At 40.0% G+C, this 22,311-nt stretch overlaps 1 protein-coding gene and 1 long non-coding RNA gene across 2 annotated transcripts in view; both read right to left on the bottom strand.

Moving 5' to 3' along the window:
* LGR4 (leucine rich repeat containing G protein-coupled receptor 4) overlaps positions 1-22,311 on the bottom strand; it is a 108,430-nt gene that overhangs the window by 78,812 nt on the left and 7,307 nt on the right. The window lies entirely within an intron of this gene.
* Positions 17,029-21,358, bottom strand: LOC126934725 (uncharacterized). The gene is made up of 2 exons (XR_007719095.1): positions 19,843-21,358; positions 17,029-19,531 (listed from the first exon to the last, which is right to left on the bottom strand). It is a non-coding gene; the product is annotated as an uncharacterized LOC126934725 (long non-coding RNA).

Raw genomic sequence — 22,311 nt, 5'->3', positions numbered from 1 at the left:
ACCAAAGGGGAGTGGCAGGTAGGGTTCTCAGAGAACAAATACCTAACAAAGCCATCATTCTGGGGAGTTACTTTCAATCTGTCAATCCAATCCATCAAGTGGAATGTGCTCCACTATTCTCTTGTAAATGTGCTTATTTCAAACAAGGCAGAACTCGGGCAGCTGCCCTACAGAAGACTAAATGACCCAGCTCAAATGTCACCTCTGCTGCGAAGCCTTCCAATCCCCAAGGCAGAGTAAATTCCCCTCCTCTTTGCTCCCACAGCCCTTTGTTCATCCCTCCTTTAGGGTACTCTCATACTGTATTTTATTTGTTTATGTCTATCTTTTCCACCAAACCCTATCACCTACGGACACGTGCGGGCCAGTGTGAGAGACTGGACGGCACAAGCTCTGGAGTCAGACTATGTGGGTTCAAATTCTGGTTAGAGATTATAAATCATGACCTTGGATATATATTTTCAATATATTTGACTAATGCGTATTTAAACATTTTGTACTTCAGTTTTCTGAGCTTAAAATGGAGATAAAGAATACCTTCTTACACAGCTGTTATGATGATCAAGTAAACTCACATATATAAAGCTCTCAGCATGATATCTGGTACACATGAAGGGCTTCATAAATGTTAAAACAGGAAGAAGAGTTTATATTGTCCCTCCTCCCCCCATGAATACAGCAGCACACTTAGAAGTACAATAGAGGCTGGTTTCAGTGGCTCACACCTGTAATCCAAGCATTTTGGGAGGCCGAGGTAGAAGGATGGTGTGAGGTAAAGTTTGAGTCCAGCTAGGCAAGACAGTAAGACTTCGTCTCCACAGAAAAATTTAAAAATTATTGAAGCCTCGTGGTGCATGCCTGCAGTCCCAGCTACTCTGAAGGCAGAGGCCGGTAGATCACTTGAGTCTGGAGGCAAAGGTTGCAGTGAGCTGAGATGGTGCCACTGTACTCCAGGCTGGGCAACAGAGTGAGACCCTGTCTCAAAAAAAAAGTGCATGGCCGGGCGCGGTGGCTCAAGCCTGTAATCCCAGCACTTTGGGAGGCCGAGACGGGCGGATCACGAGGTCAGGAGATCGAGACCATCCTGGCTAATATGGTGAAACCCCGTCTCTACTAAAAATACAAAAAAAAAAACTAGCCGGGCGAGGTGGTGGGCGCCTGTAGCCCCAGCTACTGGGGAGGCTGAGGCAGGAGAATGGTGTAAACCCGGGAGGCGGAGCTTGCAGTGAGCTGAGATCCGGCCACTGCACTCCAGCCTGGGCGACAAAGCGAGACTCCGTCTCAAAAAAAATAAAAAATAAAAAAAAATTAAAAAAAAAAAAAAAGTGCAGTAAGCACACATTTGATGTTCACGGTATAAACTTTGGCTAAGCAAGTTAATTAATAAAATGTTGCCAGTAAAATATAATAGAATATTGAAAGACAGTCTGTCTATGTCCTTCAAACTATTCAACATTTAAGAGTATGTTACATGCAAGGCACAAATATAAGCAAGGGAAGAACTAAAAAGATACTGAGTGAGAGTTGATTCCTGCCCTTAGAGAGCTTACAAACGGGGTTGTTTGATTTTTTTCTTGTAAATTTGTTTAAGTTTTTTGTAGATTCTGGATATTAGCCCTTTGGCAGATGGGTAGATTGTAAAAATTTTCTCCCATTCTGTAGGTTGTCTGTTCACTCTGATGGTAGTTTCTTTTGCTGTGCAGAAGCTCTTTAGTTAAATTAGATCCCATTCGTCAATTTTGGCTTTTGTTGCCATTGCTTTTGGTGTTTTAGTCATGCAACAACCCCATCAAAAAGTGGGCAAAGGATATGAACAGACACTTCTCAAAAGAAGACATTATGCAACCAACAGGCACATGAAAAAATGCTCATCATCACTGGCCATCAGAGAAATGCAAATCAAAACCACAATGAGATACCATCTCACACCAGTTAGAATGGCAACCATTAAAAAGTCAGGAAACAACAGGTGCTGGAAAGGATGTGGAGAAATAGGAACGCTTTTACACTGTTGGTGGGAGTGTAAACTAGTTCAACCACTGTGGAAGGCAGTGTGGCGATTCCTCAAGGATCTAGAACTAGAAATACCATTTGACCCAGTCATCCCATTACTGGGTATATACCCAAAGGATTATAAATCATGCTGCTATAAAGACACATGCACACGTATGTTTATTGCGGCACTATTCACAATAGTAAAGACTTGGAAACAACCCAAATACCCATCAATGATAGACTGGATTAAGAAAATGTGGCACATATACACCATGGAATACTATGCAGCCATAAAAAAGGATGAGTTCATGTCCTTTGTAGGGACATGGATGAAGCTGGAAACCATCATTCTGAGCAAACTATCTCAAGAACAGAAAACCAAACACCACATGTTCTCATTCATAGGTGGGAATTGAACAATGAGAACACTTAGACACAGGGTGGGGAACATCACACACCAGGGCCAGTCGTGGGGTAGGAGTGGGGAGGGATAGCATTAGGAGATATACCTAATGTAAATGATGAGTTAATGGGTGCAGCACACCAACATGACACATGTATACCTATGTAACAAACCTACATGTTGTACACATGTACCCTAGAACTTAAAGTATAATAAAAAAAAAAAAAAAAAAAAGAGAGACAGAGCCTACAAATGATTCTGAGCATGAAGCTGATAGGAGGTCAGCAGGAGTGGTTGCACAAGATACAGGTCGTAAAGACCCCTCTGATAAAACAGGATGCAATAAAGAAGCTGGCCAAAACCTGCCAAAACCAAGGTGGCGTGAGCGTCCTCTGGACATCCTCACTGCTCATTATATGCTAATTATAATATATTAACATACTAAAGGAACCTCCCACCAGTGCCATGAGAGTTTACAAATGTCATGGCAACGTCCAGAAGTTACCCTATTTGGTCTGAAAAGGGGGAGGAACCCTCAGTTCTAGGGAACTCCCTGCCCCTTTCCTGGAAAACTCATGAACAATCCACCCTTTGTTTTGCATATGATAAAGAAATAACCATAAAAATAGCTGACCAGCAGCCCTTGGGGTTGCTCTGCCAATTTATTCCTTTACATTCTTAATAAATTTGTTTTCACTTAACTTCGTCACTCATTCTTGAATTCCTTCCTGTGCAAAGCCAAGAATTCCCATGGTCTCGTAGGTTGAACCCCAATTTTGGGGTTCATCCTATGACAAAGCATCTAGAACTATATGTCTATTGTATTCATGGCTGACACTACGCTTTCACAATATGTTTGTCTAATGTGCATTTTCTCATTAGACTTTAAATATTTTTAAAGTCTTTAAATATTTTAAAATATTTTAAGTCTTTAAATATTTTAAAAATATATGTACAATCAAAGTATCGCATTTCACTAAAGGAATAGAAAGTAATAGGGTTTATGTATGTTATATTTAATATACTTCAATGAACCTTATGATTCTCACTAACGCTTCATGTTAACATAGCACCGTGTATGCGTTCCAGGTCTATATCCTGTGGTTCTATGATTACAGTTATTGCTCTCTGTAGCACCGTAAGAGTCAAAACTACTTATGCATGAAATTAAAGAATTTGGATCATGAACAAATGTGTGGTAAAATCATTTTGTTTCCATAATGCTCTTTTCAAAGACCTTACCATGAAATACAGGATCACTGGCTTAAATGTAGCAATCTAGTAAGACCTAGTTTAATAAAATCATCAGTAAGTTAGAATCATTTTTAAATTAGAATAAATCATCCAGAGTTTCAGTTGTTCTTTTTTTCTTTTCTTTTTGAGACAGAGCTTTTGCTCTTGTTGCCCAGGTTAGAGTGCAATGGCGCGATCTCGGCTCACCGCAACCTCCACCTCCCGGGTTCAAGCGATTCTCCTGCCTCAGCCTCCCAAGTAGCTGGGACTACAGGCATGCGCCTCCACACCCAGCTAATTTTGTATTTTTAGTAGACATGGGGTTTCGCCATGTTGGTCAGGCTGGTCTCGAACTCCCGACCTCAGGTGATCCACCCGCCTCAGCCTCCCAAAGTGCTAGGATTACAGGCGTGAGCCACCACACCCCACCTCAGTTGTTCTTTAGCTGAAAAGAATGTATGGAAACAAAATGATTTTGCTATACATTTGTTCATAATCCAAATTATTTTGTCATGAAACACTAATTTCATGAGTCTGAATAAAGCATTAAAGCTACAGATATGTATTTGCATTTGAAAATATCAGGCAGGTTTACTGTATTCCATTTTTCTAGAAGAGAGTCATGAGACTAACAAAAATGAGCTCCTTAAATCAACCACTGGAGCAAGCCCCCTGAGGGCAGGAGTACTGCCTTTCACCTCTACTCTCACTAGATTAAGACTACCAACAAATGCCTTTCTCATTCACTCACTGATACTTCATAAAAACTAAATAAAACATAATAAACACATACTATAATAAATTTTTACATCTTTTCTTATTTTTCTATGGAAGTATGCAAATGGAGGTAAAACTCACCTAGTTGACTATCTAACTATCACAAGTTAGCTAAACTATAATAATAAAACTATCAAAAGTAAAGAATATTATTTGTATTACCTTCATCCAAGAGAACATGATGCCTATCATCAAAACTGTCCAGATACTTATCAGCTGCTATAAAATAACCAATACCTACTGAAGTATAATGAGTGAATCCTCAAGACATGCCTAAGAGTTTATTTTTTGATATTGAATGTACAGTATCATAATAATTAAAGTTTAACAAAAATCTATTTCAATCATTTTGTCAAATGTCAGCCAGGCGAGATGGCTCATGCCTATAATCCCAGCACTTCAGGAGGCTGAGGTAAGATGATCATTTGAGCTCAGGAGTTCAAGACCAGCCTGGGCAACACAGCGAGACACCATCTCTACAAAACATAAAAAATTAGCCAGGTATGGTGGTCTGTGCCTGTGGTCCCAGCTACTCAGAAAGCTGAGGCAGGAGGGTGACTTGAGCCTAAGAGCTTCAGCGTGCAGTGACCCATGATCATGCCACTGCACACCAGCCTGGGTGACAAAGTGAGACGCTGTCTCTTAAAAAATTCAAAAACTTGCTTGGTTATTTACTATTACTAAAAAAAGAAAGAAAAAAAAAGACCAATAAATTAAAAAGTAAATTAAATAAAAATAAAGTTTAAAATGTTGACAATTATATCATTTCTGAGAAAAATTCTGTAGGAGATATCACTTACAGAATTCAAATGACATATGTCTATAATAAGTTAAATAGTCTAAACTCTTTAAAAACACTCCAGAAAATAAAACAGGATGAGCTTCAATTGTTTCTGCTATGCTTCCTGATCAGTATTTTAATAATTAGAACTGCTTTATTATCAATATCTCTTCAGTGAGTGTTCCTTTGACTTATTTCTAGGTTACCTAAAAGTTGGTTCCCCTAAAAGCTGATGATTTAAGGCAAAAATGCCTTGTACGACATGCAAACTGAAAGGTGGAACTTGGCTACATTTCCCTGAAAAACGCTTTCATTATGTCTGATAAATGTAATATTCTGCTTTCCAAAAGACTGGCATGCTAGTATTTTTAATGTAGAATATCCAATTCCCTATATGCTATTGTTATTCTAGATCCTCTGAGCAAAATGAAGCTGTTAATATTAAGGACATGGGAAGGGACAGAATTTTGAAGACGGACAATAGGGCCTTAAGACTAAAGCTCTAAACCTATGCTACCAAAAAAATTTTAAAAGCAACATTCAACAAGCCTTATACATTGTCAGTAGAGACACGGGTATATTCCTCTACTTGAAACATGGTACAATTAATACTTTTCAACTCCTCCTGGCAGAATACTTTCCTTCTGGCAGAATATCTTCAATTTCTCCTGGTAGAAAATAGACACTTTCAATTCCACAAACTTCCACTTGGAAAATGAAACGGAACTTCCCATAATGTTTTTGCTGTATAATAAAAAATACTCTCACAGAAAATTGTGCTCTCAGACCAGGCGCGGTGGCTGACGTCTGTGAATCCCAGTACTTTGAGAGGCTGAGGTGGGTGGATCACCTGAGTTAGGGAGTTTGAGACCGGCCTGAGCAACATGGAGAAACCCCATCTCTACTAAAAATACAAAATTAGCTGGGGGTGGTGGCACATGCCTGTAATCCCAGCTACTTGGGAGGCTGAGGCAGGAGAATCGCTTGAACCTGGGAGGCAGAGGTTGCGGTGAGCTGAGATCATGCCATTGCACTCCAGCCTGGGCAACAAGAGTGAAACTGCGAAAAAAGGGAGAAGGGAGGGAGGGAGGGAGGGAGGGAGGGAGGGAGGGAGGGAGGGAGGAAGGAAGGAAGGAAGGAAGGAAGGAAGGAAGGAAGGAAGGAAGGAAGGAAGGAAGGAAGGAAGGAAGGAAGGAAGGAGAAAGAGAGAGAGAAAGAAAGAAAATTGTACTCTCACATCTATTCCTTGCTTTGGGGTGCTAGATGCAATGCACCTGTATTTAAAAACAAAACAAAACCATCTCTTTGCCAACTCTTCATAAATGTTTCAATTTCTCCAACAAGTCTGATACCCTGGGACAGAATAATGTCCAGTGGCAGGTTATGTAATGATCTATATACTACTTCCAGGATTACTATTTCTAGGTTATGTAAGGATCTATACTATTTCTAGGACTCCTTACAAAAACACTTCTTAAAAATACTACAGTTTTTAGTATTCACAACTAAATGAATGGTACTTTTCAATACTTAAAACTAAAGTTTAAAGAGTCTACTTTGATTTTCAAAGTTGGCACAATTTTTCACTTAAAATAAGGTAATGTTAAATTTAAAGAGACTACCAGAGAACTGTTTAGGACCATTTAGTTAGGAACCATAACTTTAGACAAATGCTTCACACCACTACTTTAATGAAGAGTACCGACCAGACATCACTTAAGAACTGAGGCCTAAGTCACCATGTCAAAGGTACAAATTATGGTCCAAAGACAGCGCCAGGCACTGCTGAGCTTGGAATTGCTTACTGAGCAACCATGTTGTTTCAAACAAACTAAATGTTTTAAAGAGGCTAAAGGGCAGTGGAGGCAATTATTGGAAGGAAATTTCTCACTAGGCCAGAAAGGAATAATTAAGTCTTTGCATGCTAAATCACATCACTGGGGTTAACAATGAAGTAATCAAGTGTAAATGGTGACAAAGCCCATCTATAGGACTCATGAAAGGAAATTAAGGTTGTGGGTAATCTAGACTATTGTTGCTTAAATACCACAAAAATTAGTCCCTAAAACTTCATTCATTCATCCTCTGTTTAGATAACTGTGTGTGCTTTTAGTGGGAGGCAAGAAATTGGTTAATCCAGCAATTAAGGCAAATATACTGAATCATCAGAAGTAAAACACCATTCAGCTACTAATTCACAGGCAGAGATCCAAGGTCATTCCTCATACTACTTAGACTGTACCAAGCACTCAGTAATGAAATACTTTCATAATAGGAGATCCATGTCCATTCCATTCAAAATTATGATTCAAACCATTTAAATTATAAACCTAATGCATAATTTGTATATTGTACTTTCTCTGCTTCAGAACATAAAAGAGAATTCACATACACACATACATAGCTGGGGGGAATGTGGGCATGAAGCTGGGGAGAAAAATGGACACCCACATAATCTTCCAACAATTGCTCAATAGCAAATTAAAACTGGTTATGCTCTCAGGGAGCAAAATAATGTTGATGTGAAAGTTAAAAGATCTAGATTGAGACTCTGGCTTTGCAACCCCAGGCTGTCATCTTGCCTCAGAGACTCAGTTTCCTCATCTTCTTTAAGGGGTAAGGCCATGACTAAGACTTCTCAGGACTCTCAACAGATCTGGTATACTTGTTGTTGTTTTTTAAATAAGACTCACCAGAAGTTGCAAAAATAGTACAGACAGTTCCTGCATACCCTTCATACAGCTTTTCCCAATGGCAACATCTTACATAATCATAATATATTAGCTAAACCAGGAAATTTACTTTGATGCAACACTACTAACACTACAGACCCTACTTAGATGGATTCATGTAACTATCACTACAATCATGATAAGGAACTGCTCCACCACTGCAAAGAAATGCCCTCCTGCAACACCTTTCTCTCGCATCATTTTCCTATCTCCAACCCTAGCAACCACTGCTCTGTTCTCCAACACTATAATTTTGTCATTTATAGTAAACCTGGAATCATACAGTATACAACTTTTTGAGTTTGGTTTTAATCATTCAGCCTTAATACCATTGAAAACTATCCATAGTCATGTGTATCAATAGTTTGTATTACTTTTGTATTTTTTTTGTACAGACAGGGATTTGCCCTGTTGCCCAGACTGTTCTCGAACTTCTGGGCTCAGGCTGTCTTCCCGCCTTGGCCCCCCAAAGTCCTGGGTTTACAGACATGAGCCTGTTGTATTGACATACCAATTTACTCTGCCACATTGATTTTAAACCTTTTTATGTTTTTTTCTTTTTTCTTTTATTTTCTTTTTTAATGCTCCTACACGCACAGTGACTTTTATGTTTAATTAAGTTGTCACTATGGGGTAGGGAGACACTTTTTTTTTTTTTTTTTCTTTGAGATGGAGTCTAGCTCTGTCACCCAGGCTGGAGTGCAATGGTGCGATCTTGGCTCACCACAACCTCCACCTCCCGGGTTCAAGCCAATCTCCTGCCTTAGCCTCCCAAGTAGCTGGGATTACAGGCACCCGCCACCACGCCCAGCTAATGTTTGTATTTTTAGTAGAGATGGGGTTTCACTGTGTTGGCCAGGCTGGTCTCGAACTCCCGACCTCATGATCTGCCCACCTTGGCCTCCCAAAGTGCTGGGATTACAAACGTGAGCCACCGCACCCAGCCAGGAGGAACTTTTTAAACTTTGTTTTGCCATTGCTTAAGATGGATTCATATTCTGATAGATATTGACTAATTATCTTAATATCTAAATTTCATTGCAGCCTTCCCTGACTACCCTACTTTAACAGCAAACCACCTTCATCTTGTTTTATTCTCCTTGACAGTATTTAATATTACCTGACCTTTTATATTCATTGTGCTTATTTACTGTCTACCAAAACTCCCCGCTCCACCCCCCCACCAGGTAAGTTATAGCAGTGCAAGGATGGCGTCAGATATTGTTCAATTCTGTGTCCCCAGGACCAAAAACAGTCCCTAACACGTCAGACACTTAATAAACAAATGTTGAACAAATTAATTTTTAAAGTTCCAACTTATTATCTCAGTAATTATTACTTTAAAGTTGAAAGAGTACTGATTCTGTAAACCAAAAATAAAATTCTAAGGGCCCCAACCTTCTGAATGGAACCCTCCTCTTGGCCAAAGGCATTCCAAAGTTAACCTGAAAAACTAGTTCAGACCATGATGGGAAGGGGAAGTTGGACATGCCTCATTATATCCTACATACACCTTTTTGGAATTCAGTAAGAGTCAACCAGCATGAGCATCAACACAGACCTGAAGACTTATACGAAACATTTATAATACAATCTATTCTCTTAGAAGCCTGCTACCTGGAGACTTCATCTGCATGATAAAACTTTGGTCTCCACAACCCTTATCATTGAAACCTGGACATTCCTTTCTCTTGATTCCAGGCGTTTAGATAATAACTAAACTCTTTCAGCCAACTGCCAATCAGAAAATTTTTAAATCTAACTATAACCTGGAACTTCCCTGGCTTCAAGTTGTCCCGCCTTTCCAGGTCAAACCCATGTACATCTTACAGGTATTGATTGATATATTACATCTCCCTAAAAAGTATAAAAGCAAGCTGTACCCCAACCACATCTTCAAGACTGTCTGTGGCTGTGTCATGGGCAAGTCCTTAGTCTTGGCAAAATCAACTTTCTAAATTGACTGAGATCTGTCACAGATACTTTTGGGCTGACAATTCCATGAACCATTATACAAATATTTGTAGCTCTCAAAGAATAGTTTGAATAAATAAAATTATTGGCTGGGCATGGTGGCTCATGCCTGTAATCCCAGAACTTTGGGAGGCCAAGGCAGATAGATTGCCTGAGGTCAGGAGTTCGAGACCAGTCTGGCCAACATGGTGAAACCCTGTCTCCACTAAAAATACTAAAACTTAGCCTGATGTGGTGGTGTGCACCTGTAATCCCAGCTACTCAGGGGGCTGAGGCAGGGGAATTGCTTGAACCAGCGAGGTAGTGGTTGCAGTGAGCCGAGATCGTGCCACTGCACCCTAGCCTGGATGACAGAGCAAGACTCTGTCTCAAAAAAAAAAGTAAAATTATTTGCATTAAACATTTTTATTTACCTCCACAAATTATCTCCAACAATTTCAACAAAGTACCGAGCCCATGGAAAACTGGGAAGACAAGGAAGACACACAGGAAATTTTATATTGTCATCCAACAGACACAAGCCACAGCAATACAAGTCAAAAGTCTCACTAAATGTTAATATTAAATTAAATGTTAAAGATTAACACAGTCAAAGGACCATCTCTTCTGATAATGCTCTTCCACTTGCCTTGTTTTTCTTTCTTTCTTTTTTTTTTTTTCCAAGTCTCACTTTGTCGCCCAGGCTGGAGTGCAGGGACAACATCATAGTTCCCTGCAGCCTCAAATTCCTGGTCTCTAAGTGATCCTCCTGCCTCAGCCTTCTGAGTAGCTGAGACTACAAGTGTGTGCCACCATGCCAGGCTAATTTATTTTTTGTAGAGATGGGGTGTTTCATTTTTAACATACCCTGGAGCACTATAAATGTTTCTGGTCATGTTGTACAACTAAATGTAACTGAATTTCTCCCCCATTAAATGGGGAATTTGGGCCAGAGCAACTGCCAGCTCCTAACAGAAGTATACTGAGAAGGGAGGAAAAGTCTAAAAACAAAAATCAACAGGAGAATTTGGTGTTACGATTTACGTGGCTGAAAAGTTTAGCAAATAATAACTACCATGTCTATAAACAAATATACGCCATTGGAAGAAATTGATTTTTTGCTTTCCCCATGGAACGACATAGCCTTTTTGATGGGTGGACCATAATACACAAGAGTTTTAGCTCCACTGCACTAGATGACTAGATCCTTTCCAAATCTACATTCTAAGGAGCTGAGAACACTTCAAGCACAGAACAAAACAAAACCTCTCCAGAATTAATTCCCCATCTACATAATGAGAAGTTTACGATACCTAAGACATGTACAATGGATGAACGCCTACATTTAGGAAGAGCACTGAAAGACACTGTTATACAACCCACTCAACCAAATAACCCTAGTCTATAAAAGCAAGATCCAACACCCTGCCTGCAAAACCTCTCATTACTAGTGGTAGTAAGTCCTCACTTGCCATGGTTTTTCCATCTCTAAAATGGGGAGAATAATAACAGCATTGCTTTAGAGGCCTATTGGGAGGCTTAAATAGATAATATGTGTTAAGCATTTCCCTTAGTACCTGGCACTCAATAACATTATTATGAGCATCTAAGTTAATAACAAGAGGATGGTGATGATATTATCTGAATGGCAGGACAGACTGGAGAGCTCTTCATGAGTAAGAATGCAACATAAGTGAAATGAGAAAGAAAAATGCTTCCAGGGGAAGAAGACAACCTTTAGAATCACCAAGCAAATGACTGTTTAGGATGAGGCTGGCTATCACTAGTACATTCAAAATTAAAACTGTGGCCACAGATTCAATCATGAATAATAGCCCTGCTGCTAAAGGAAAGAGCACACAGATCCAAATGGAAACCCATCAAGTCTGTAAAACATTAACAGCTTAATAAACATCAGCTCACACCATCAACACACACGGTGTTCGAGTCAATGAAAGAGTACCAACTAAATTAATACCAAGTTGACTAAATGAATGCCTTGGGGGAAAAAAAGGCTCATGGGTGATTCACTTTTATGCTGACTTCCCTATAAAAACATCTTCAACAGGAGAGGCAGGAAATTCCAGTGAGTGAATGGGGGCAGCTATATGGAAACCATCACACTGCACATTTTGCTTTTTAATCGACTGCAAGGTTTTGGTTTAAAGCAGCATATTCAGAAATTTGCTTCTTTAGAAACAGAACAGTGAGTCCACTAACAGATCTGATCCTCATATACCATGTAAGTGAAGTTCATGCAAGAAAGAAAAAGCAAGTCAAAAAGCATATGACTGATACTTTCCAGACACACACAAAAAAACACTATTAACATGGGAAATGATGTGAAAGTTTTTAAACAAGTATGTATAAAAAGCAAAAAGACTAAGTTAGAGATACTTTTTTAAAGTTCTGCTACGAATAACAGATAACTTCATTTTACACAATAGATTTTGAATCTAAATCAAGTCATAGTCTCCCAGTGTATACAGACATACAGATGTGTGTGTGCTTTTTGGATGCACATTTTTTTCTGTTCTTATTTTTTTTTCCTGTAATAACCTGTAGCTTCTCACCATTTTGTTTCTCATTTCACCTTTTCCTCTTCTGATAAATTGTCAAATATCTAAGCAAACTACAGGGATGAACAAACTTAAATATGGAACACCTGAGCTTCACAAACTACCATCCACTAACTGTGGGATATTTGACCAAGTTACCTAATCCTTTTAAATCCCAGTTTGCTCAGTGACAGAATGGGAATCCTGCCATGGACCAAGATGGTTACTGTGGAAATTCCCATTAGCACATGTAAGATGCATAATAGGCCCTGCAATTCTTCATTAAATTTCCGTTTTTAAAAAAATCAGACATTCCAAATATGAATATATTAATAATTCAAACTTTTTTCACTGTAAGCAAAATGCTTCACGTTAGGGTAATTTCTACAGGAGTCTCTGGCGGGTATTATAGTAACTGCTAGGTATCATAAAGCAAGCTAAGAATTATTTTAAAAGCAGACATTCTCAGTTTAGAAGAGTTTAAAGAACTTAAAAAAAGAAAGCAGACATTTAAACAAAATCAGTTTTTAACAGCTTTTGCTAATACTATACACCATGCTAACAATATATTGTGACTATAAGGAATTGGTGATAACAAACCTCACCACAGTCCAAGACATTAAAATTGAGATTTTCTTATAAACATACATTTAGCATATGACCCAGGATCTCACTCTAGTATTTACGCAAATGAAATAAAAACCTAAGTTCGTACAAAAACCTCTATGTGAATATTTACGGTAGCTTTATTTATAATTGCCAAAAATCTAGAAATAGGGCAAATGTCCCTCAACCGGCGAATGGAGAAACAAATTATAGTATATGTATACAATGGAACACTCCTTAGCAATGAAAATGAGTACTAGCCAGGCACAGTGGCTCACACCTGTAATCCCAGCACTTTGGGAGCCAGGGCAGGAGGCTCATTTGAGGCCAGGAGTTCAAGACTAGTCTGGGAAAAACAGCAAGACCCCATCTCTGCAAAAAAATAAAAAAATCAGGCAGGCATGGTGGCACATGCCTGTAGTCTCAACTATTTGGATGGCTGAGGTAGGAGGACTGCTTGAGCCCAGGAGTTAGAGGCTGCAGTGAGCTGTGATCATGCTCCAGCTTGGGCAACAAAGCAAGTCCCTATCTCAAAAAGAAAAAGAAGAAAAAGAAAAGAAAGTGAGTATTACATATTAATATATGTAACAACATGTTACAATCTCAAATGCAGTACGGTGAGTAAAAGAGGCCAGACACAAAAGGCTACATTGTTCTATTACATTTTTATGGCATCCTAATAAAGGCAAAACTACATAAAGTGAGGAAACCAAGGTAGAAAACAGTTCAGCAGTTGTCAGAGGTTGGAGGTGAAGAGAGGAGATAACTACAGAGAGGCATGGAAATTCAGCTAGTGAAGAAATGCTCTATATATTCACAGTGACTGTGGTCATATGACTGTATACATTTTGAAACTCACAGAACTGAACACTAAAAAGGAGGCATTTTAAAATTGAGGAGCTTGGGGAAGTTTTCTCTATGAATTCATAGTTTTGTTTTTTTAATTTTTTTTTTTTTGAGATGGAATTTCGCTCTTTTTACCCAGGCTGGAATGCAACGGCACGATCTTAGCTCACTACAACCTCTGCCTCCTGGGTTCAAGCGATTCTCTTGTCTCAGCCTCCAAGTAGCTAGGACTATAGGCACCTGCCACTATGCCCGGCTAATTTTTGTGTTTTTAGTAGAGATGGGGTTTCACCATGTTGGCCAGGCTGGTCTCAAACTCCTGATGTCAGGTGATCCACCCACCGCGGCCTCCCAAAGTGCTGGGACTACAAGTGTGAGCTACCATGCCAGGCCTTTAATTTATAGTTTTGAAAGTCAAGGAAGCAGTCAAAGTAAGGAAGATGGAACATCTAAGATTAACCATTTATTTTAGGATAAAAATATGGAGGCAATAAATAAAAAGGGAACCACAAATAGATTCATTTATGAAGAACCATAAAACAGAAACTTTTAAAAATTTAACCTTAAAAGAGCCAATAAATTTAAAGGAAATCTATTATAATCAAGAACTACAAAAGGAATCACTCTTATGAGAAAACGTGAAGGCCAATCATTTCTATTAGCATATTGTTATTCAGCTTATGTTCAGTAATGATACCAAGAACCATCAGAAATAACTTCTAGAAGAGATGTCTATATAAATTTAAATATTTGGCTATATCAGGGATAAAATAATCAATGGGAGCTCACTGCCTTTTAGATAAATCATCAACTTCTGTCAAAACCAGTCTACATGTCTGAAAAACAATGAAACTAGAAATTCAGGCTGGAGTAACTTGAGGGTTGGGAAGGACCCTGATGAAATGGATGTCATTACTTCCTCTGCCAACATCATAAATCTTCTTATCCTTGGATGTCACAGCGGGCGTTTTTTCCTACTTCTGGAATGCCACCTCAGCCAGGATGGTGTGAAGGGCAAATTCTTTTTTTTTTTTTTTTTGAGACAGTCTTGCTGTCACGCTGGCTAGAGTGCACTGGCGCGATCTCGGCTCCCTGCAACCTCCACCTCCTGGGTTCAAGTGATTCTCCTGCCTCATCCTCCCAAATAGCTGGGATTACAGGCACCCACCACCGCACCCACCAAATTTTTGTATTTTTAGTAGAGACGGGGTTTCACTATCTTGGCCAGGCTGGTCTCAAACTCCGGATCTCATGATCCACCCACCTCGGCCTCCCAAAGTGCTGAGATTACAGGCATGAGCCACAGTGCCTGGCTGGCAAATTCTTTTAACACAGAATAAGTGCTGAGAGGCTGAGTGCAATGGCTCACTCCTGTAATCCCAGTACTTTGAGAGGCCAAGGCAGGTGGATTACCTGAGGTCAGGAGTTCGAGACCAGCGGGACCAACATAGTGAAACCCCATCTCTACTAAAAAAAATAAAAATCAGCCAAGCATGGTGACATGTGCCAGCTACTCGAGAGGCTGAAGCACGAGAATCACTTGAACTGGGAGGCAGACGCTGCAGTAAGCCGAGATGGTGCCACTATGCTTAAGCCTGGGCAACAGAACAAGACTCCGTCTCAAACAAAAGAATAAGAGCTGAGAAAGACAGGAATTAACTTACTCTTCAATTTTATGTTCTTGACCGTCTCCTATCACACCTGCTGATGAGCCTCAATACTATAGATTTAGATGCCACAGACAAAAGTCCTCAATGCTAGCTGAGCTGAAATCGAGCCCCCAAGTAGAAGGCTAGTACTATATGCAACAGAAACTTTTAAAGGTCATTGCAGCAGTGTTTGGCTAGCAGGACAATGATCAATTGATCTCTTTCTGTGGACTGACAAGAAGATAAACATAAAGGCAGGCAGTCTTCAAGGTCTATCCTACTGGGAATTCAAGCATCTGTGATCCCAACACACACCACATATCAAATGTGGGACAGCAATACCCAAATGCCCTTTGGTGAAATACATGATTAGGAAGAAAACCCATTATGGAAGCAGGCCATCCTAAGTTAATTCAAATTGATATTAGAAATTGATTTATCCAAAACAAGGGATTTTCTTTCCACAGAATATAATGAGGCTCTGGAAAACACAGTTTGATTACTAACAGCAGAGCCTGTGGTTTGTGCACAGATTTGCCAACCTACCATAAAGTATGAAGCATTCTGCTGCATGCCCTCACAGCCCCAGACTCTGTGTGTGAAGGATTGGAATGAAATATTCCATATGTTTTCTTTGTCAGTGACATGGCTATTGAAAGCAAGGCCACGGTAGTCTCCCTGCTGAGGGACTGGGTCAAGCTATTCATGTGTAACCAGGCAGATGTCAAGATGGTAATGGGAAAAACATCTCAAACATTTTTTTTTTTTTTTTTAAGAAAGAGACCCAGGGTAGAAAATGCACAACTGTATTTGAAACACTCAGCCAATCTAAATAGGTTGTGAGTGCTACTGCATATGTTAGCTACTATTCTGGCTTTATAATTCATGTTCAAATCAGGTCTGAATCAAAACTCAGAAAAGTTTTTAAAGTTTCTGAGAAAGATTTAACTGTGCTTAAGAATGTCAGATAACTTTTTAAAAATATGTAATACTTTAAAGAAAGGATTTTAGTTTTAAATTTACTTTTAAGATAATAAGCTTTTCTTTAGCCACAAAACCAAGCATTAATTGCAAATGTAAAAAAAAAAAAAAATAGGAGCACGCTGGCTGACACCTGTAAACCCAGCACTTTCAGAGGCTGAGGCAAGAGGATCGTTTGAGGCCAGGAGTTCGAGGCCAACCTGGACAGCAAAATGAGAACATATCTCCATAAATTAAAAAAATAAAAATAAAAAACACACAGGTATCCAATAACCAGTAAAATCGTAAAAGAAATATTTTCAAAATACTTAAAAAGTTCTTTTGTAATCTGCATATTTCTAGAACAAAGTGATGTGAAAAATAAGAATGCAGCCAAATTGTCCATGATAAGTAAATCTTACCCACCTTCTACATCAAGCTTGTCCAACCCACAGTCCACAGGCCACATGCAGCCTAGGACAGCTTTGAATGCAGCACAACACAAATTCATAAACTTTCTAAAAACATTATGAGATTTTTCTGCACTTTTTTTTTTTTTTTTTTTTTTAGCTCATCAACTATCGTTACTGTTAGTATATTTTATGTGTGGCCAAAGACAATTTTTCTTCCAGTGTGGCCCAGGGAAGCCAAAAGATTGGATACCCGTGCTCCTTACGTCCACATGGAAAGAAAGAAAGTGATCTGAAAAACTACAGTGGGCTCTCATTGGCATGAAGGTTCCCAAAGACTGAGTTGGGATTTTTTTTTTTTTTTTTTTGAGATAGAATCTCACTCTGTTGTCCAGACTGGATCTTGGCTCACTGCAACCTCCGCCTCCCGAATTCAAGCAATTCTCCTGCCTCAGTCTCCCAAGTAGCTGGGACTACAGGCGCCCGTTGCCATGCCAAGCTAACTTCTTTTTTGTATTTTTAGTAGAGACAGGGTTTCACCACATTGGCCTGGCTGGTCTTGAACGCCTGACCTCAGGTAATCTACCCGCCTTGGCTCCCAAAGTGCTGGGATTACAGGCGTGAACCACCGCCCCCAGTCACTGAGTTAGGATTTTTAATGAAAGTCCTCATTGTCACAAAGTCTGGAAGTAGAAAGTCAGTATCTACAGATCACTTTGACACTGTCTTTAAAGGATGGGCTATCACACACCCATTTGCTCTGAAGAGAAACCCTACATTCGCCTGTTAGGACAGCACTTTCTACTTGACCAGCCATCTCAGGAAAGCAGCAACAAGTCACAGAGACCCAGGCAAAAAATGTAAGATTTCCCTTGAGCTCCCTCCTCCAGATAAACCGTACCTCTCCTCCATAAGGCTTTCCTGTTAGAGGGAAGTAGCACCATCTACAAGAAGGTATCTTTATAAAATCAGATGTACTACTGTTTCTCTAACAGGGTCTTTATGGATTTTTGCACGAAAAATCTACCAGATGAGTAGCCTTTTTCCATTAGCACAGTGGCTCACCTGTGAAGTCTATGGGCTTTGAACCTGATATATATTCAAAGAACCAAAGAAACAGGGTTAGAATTTTAAGTCACTGTTATAACACACACACACAAAACGGCTTAGTCACTCCCACAAGAAATGATAACAAATTGAGTTTTCACTCGGTGTCACTCAAAAAAGTCATGCTGCGGCCAGGTGTGGTTGCTCACGCCCGTAATCCCAGCACTTTGGGAGGCCGAGATGGGCGGATCACGAGGTCAAGAGATCGAGACCATCCTGGCTAACATGGTGAAACCCCGTCTCTACTAAAAATACAAAAAATTAGCTGAGCGTGGTGGCGGGCGCCTGTAGTCCCAGCTACTCGGGAGGCTGAGGCAGGAGAACGGTGTAAAACCCGGGAGGTGGAGCTTGCAGTGAGCCAAGATGGCGCCACTGCACTCCAGCCCGGCGACTGAGCAAGACTCTGTCTCAAAAAAAAAAAAAGTCATGCTGAAGCGTTTCCTTGGTGCAACCCTAAAGATAATGCAAGCTCCCTCTTCTTGCACAAGGGAAATGCTAAGTCCAAAGTGGTTAAGTGACTTGCCCAAGCTCTACAATGCCTTTCTGAACTCAGAGGTCTTCATGTCCTGTTTCAGACTCCTCAAAAAAAAAAAAAAAAAAAAAAAAAAAAAAAGAAAGAAAGAAAAGAAAAAAAAAAAAAAAAAAAACGTTTTGGAAAATCTATTCATAAAAATACGCCTATAAAAGAAGCCTGAGGGCCTGGCACAGTGGCTCACACCTGTAATCCCAGCATTTTGGGAGGCCAAGGCAGTCAGATCACTTGAGCCCAGGAGTTGGAGACCAGCCTGGGCAACATGGTGAGACCCTGTCTCTAAAAAAGGAAAAAAAAAATACAAAACTTAGCCAGGCAAGGTGGCGCTCACCTGTAGTCCCAGCTACTTCGGAGACTGAGGTACGAGGATGCCCTTAGCCTGGGAGGTCAAGGCTGCAGTGAGCCGTGACTGCACCACTGCACTTCAGCCTGGGTGACACAGTGAGATCCTGTCGCAAAAATAAAAAGAATGTGGAGTTGATAGTAACTTAAAAAGCTAGATGACATGACCATGGACTCAAAATGAACTTGGAGAATGGAAGGCCAACCAGAAAATTTTTCTTTGTAGAAAAACATTAAGATGTTTAAAAATTAATCAAATGAAATAAATAGCAGAAATAGCAGAGAAGGGATGAAAACCGAGATTATGATAAACTGCTAAATATCAGTTAATAAACCTATAATGTAGAATATTTAAAACATGACACTTGGCTGGGCACAGTGGCTCACACCTGTAATCCCAGCACTTTGGGAGGCTGAGGTGGGCAGATCACCTGAGCTCAGGAGTTCGAGAGCAGCCTGGCCAACATGGTGAAACCCTGTATCTACTAAAAATACAAAAACCAGTCAAGTGTGGTATCAGGGGGCTGTAATCCCAGCTACTTGGGAGGCTGAGGCTGGAGAATCACTTAAACCCAGGAGGCGGAGGTTGCAGTGAACTGAGATCGTGCCACTGCACTCCAGCCTGGGCAACAAGAATGAAACTCCACCTCAGAGGCCGGGCGCGGTGGCTCAAGCCTGTAATCCCAGCACTTTGGGAGGCCGAGACGGGCGGATCACAAGGTCAGGAGATCGAGACCATCCTGGCTAACATGGTGAAACCCCGTCTCTACTAAAAATACAAAAAAAAACTAGCCGGGCGAGGTGGCGGGCGCCTGTAGTCCCAGCTATTCGGGAGGCTGAGGCAGGAGAATGGTGTAAACCCGGGAGGCGGAGCTTGCAGTGAGCTGAGATCCAGCCACTGCACTCCAGCCTGGGCGACAGAGCGAGACTCCGTCTCAAAAAAAAAAAGAAACTCCACCTCAAAACAAAACAAAACAAAAACAGGACAGAAAGATATTTGAAATGTATTAAATTCATTTAATATTCCCTTCTCATGAACTCAGATTAAATTACGTAAGAATTCTGTGTACACTTCAACTTGTGTGAGAGAAGGAGATCCTGAAGGGCAACTAAAGAGCAATTATCACATTTAAAATATGCAAAGACTGGATTAATTTAGTATCTAAAACAGAAGGCTGAAGAGCACATGAACAGTTTCCACGAACTGAAATCTGAAGGTCCACAGTTAACATATCTGCTTTCTCTCCCCTACTACAGAAAAGAGTTGATAGGCTAGCCTAAGAGTTCCTGTTAAGTTACTCAAGAGTGTTCTCTCCTTCTCTGGAGAATTATTCTGCAAAAATCCAGCTCTCTGAGATGGTTTGCACACAGAAGAAGGCTGATAATCTAGAATGGAGTGGCAACCATGAGTTTCCTCCCTCCTGAAAATATCTGGTCTGCCAAGCCCTTCATATATGACCCTTATGGTTTCTTCAAGGGCTTCTAAACATAAAGCTGATCCCTTACGGAAATGGGAAAAACCAGGAAGTTAGCCATGGTATAGCCCACGCCTTACTCCCTAGAGTTTCAGAGAAGAGATTGCCAGTTTGCAAACACACCTCCCATTCAGCAACTTCAAAACCAGACACTTGAAGAGTGAGAATTATAAAATTCATCACCCCTCACATGAAAACAGCTCTAATAAAGCTCTTTAGGGGAGTTTTGATGTCACCACTTGTACTAAATGACTCTGCTGTTTACACTAAGAGCTACACAAGGAACCTCAAAGCCTGAGGGGAGTAGAGAAGTGCGACCTGAAGCAATCCCAGGCACATTCCTTAGCTATGCCTATTACAGCTCCAAGGTAAGGAGCTATCTCCCTGCCAAATTTATGTCACTCTTCTTGGGAAGAAAAATTTCCCCAAATAGAACTTTAAAAATATAAGGGGATAGAGAGAATCTAACTTGTTATTTTTTCTGGATATCGGGTTCTACATCCTGATTCAAATACCAAAAATACTTTGCTGCCAGGGTACAATGAGATTTTCACTCTTTCAAGGGTCAATTTTGTTTTTAAAACTTTGAAAAAAAAAAAAAACTACATTCTCTTAGTGTAAATCTAGAAAATACAACCAGCTAAAGGGGTTTACATGGCCTTTTAAAAAGGCTTATCTTGATTCAGAATACTTAATTACAAATTAAATATAAAGAATAAAGAACCACTAAATGTCTTGTAACATATTAAATATGCTTCCTCTGCACATTTTCTCACTAGCACAAACAGCAGGCCAGCCTGGGATCTAAACGTATACCCAATCTTGGCCCAGCTGCCTCCCAAAATATCTATGGTTTACATTTCCTTACAAGGATATGCTTATATACTTATGTACCAACATGTTGCCACAGGAGGGTGGTTCAATGCCTTACCCATAAGATCTTTCATGACAGAAAGCTAAGAAGTATATATTTTTTATTTATTTTTATTTATTTTATTTTATTTTTTTTGAGACGGAGTCTGGCTCTGTTGCCCAGGCTGGAGTGCAGTGGCCGGATCTCAGCTCACTGCAAGCCCCGCCTCCCGAGTTCACGCCATTCTCCTGCCTCAGCCTCCCAAGTAGCTGGGAGTACAGGCACCCGCCACCTCGCCCGGCTAATTTTTTTTTGTATTTTAGTAGAGACGGGGTTTCACCGTGTTAGCCAGGATGGTCTCGATCTCCTGAACTCGTGATCCGCCCGTCTCGGCCTCCCAAAGTGCTGGGATTACAGGCTTGAGCCACCGTGCCCGGCCGAAGTATATATTTTTTAAATATTCATTTCTGGGACCTGGACTATTACAAGGGTATTACTGAACCTCGGTCACTTGCATCTAAAATAAGAGGTGCATAATGCCAAATCTTGTGGTTGGGGAAAGACCAGGCTGGTAAGCTTTTTTGACAATTAAAATATGTAATGGTATAAAAAACACATTTTAGAGATTAAAATCAACCAACCCAATTATTCAGAGTTTTAATTGCCTGGACACGACACAGAATATTTTAGTATGCTTTAAAAATCTTGCTAAAAATAGCTCAGCCATACACAAAGTTTAATAACAAATATTTGTCTATGTGTGAGTGAACTGAGAGTATACTACCACACAATTACATCTTGCAATTTAAAAGAGGTGTTTGAATACTAACTTGTTAGTCTTTGGAAAATTGAGAAGTTATTAACTGTACATGAGCTAAAAATCATGATCTGTCTCATGCTAAGACTGATTTCTAAACTCAATTTTTAACTCACCCAATTGTAGACAATAGAGTTGACACCTAGCATACAGTGTGACCATCAGGTGCTGAAAGGCACAAAAGAAATGTCAAGAGAGGCAGACAAATTAGCCATTGTGTAAGAGTACTGATTTGCTAAATGTCCTAGATTTTTTTTTTTTTCACTGACAGGATTTACAATT

This window comes from Macaca thibetana, chromosome 14 (assembly GCF_024542745.1).
Source record: "Macaca thibetana thibetana isolate TM-01 chromosome 14, ASM2454274v1, whole genome shotgun sequence".
Taxonomy (NCBI): Eukaryota; Metazoa; Chordata; class Mammalia; order Primates; family Cercopithecidae; genus Macaca; species Macaca thibetana.
The sequence above is the reverse complement of the archived record's forward strand: the minus strand, read 5'-3'. Positions and strand labels throughout refer to the sequence as shown.